Source organism: Brassica oleracea, chromosome C1 (genome assembly GCF_000695525.1).
Source record: "Brassica oleracea var. oleracea cultivar TO1000 chromosome C1, BOL, whole genome shotgun sequence".
NCBI classification, from domain to species: Eukaryota; Viridiplantae; Streptophyta; class Magnoliopsida; order Brassicales; family Brassicaceae; genus Brassica; species Brassica oleracea.
Genome location: NC_027748.1, coordinates 36,123,773 through 36,124,347, shown reverse-complemented (window position 1 = coordinate 36,124,347; position 575 = coordinate 36,123,773).

The window sequence follows — 575 nt, the reverse complement described above, 5'->3', positions numbered from 1 at the left end:
TGAAAAAAAAAATTAAAATTTTCATTTCTCAAGTTTCTTATATTTAAAATTATAACTTTCAGTTAACTAATTTTTTATTTTTAATAGATTGAATGGTTAATATATTTAGACATAAAAATTTAAAACTAAAAAGGCATTTATTTAGTTATTTTTTTAAAAAATTTGGATGTAATTTTTTCTTAATTTTTTAAATAAAAAACTTGACATGCATTTTCGGATCGGGTTCGGGTGCCACTTCGGATGTCGGGTAAAGTGCCCACCTTTCTAATATGGATTACTTGCGCAAGTTGAAATCATTAAATATGCAAATAACTTATTGACAAAATTTGTTTTTAATAACTTACATTTCTAATATGGATTACTTGCGCAAGTTGAAATCATTAAATATTATCGATTTAGTTTACCCTTGGGCAAGATTTAAAATTAAGATAAATATTAAAAACTTTTCTTATTATTCAAACGGTAAACTTGCGCATGTTGATATAATATTTATTACATTGCTTACAAAATATTTTAATGTTTATATTTAGGTTGTTTGTTTTTAATAACTTACCTTTCTAATATGGATTACTTGC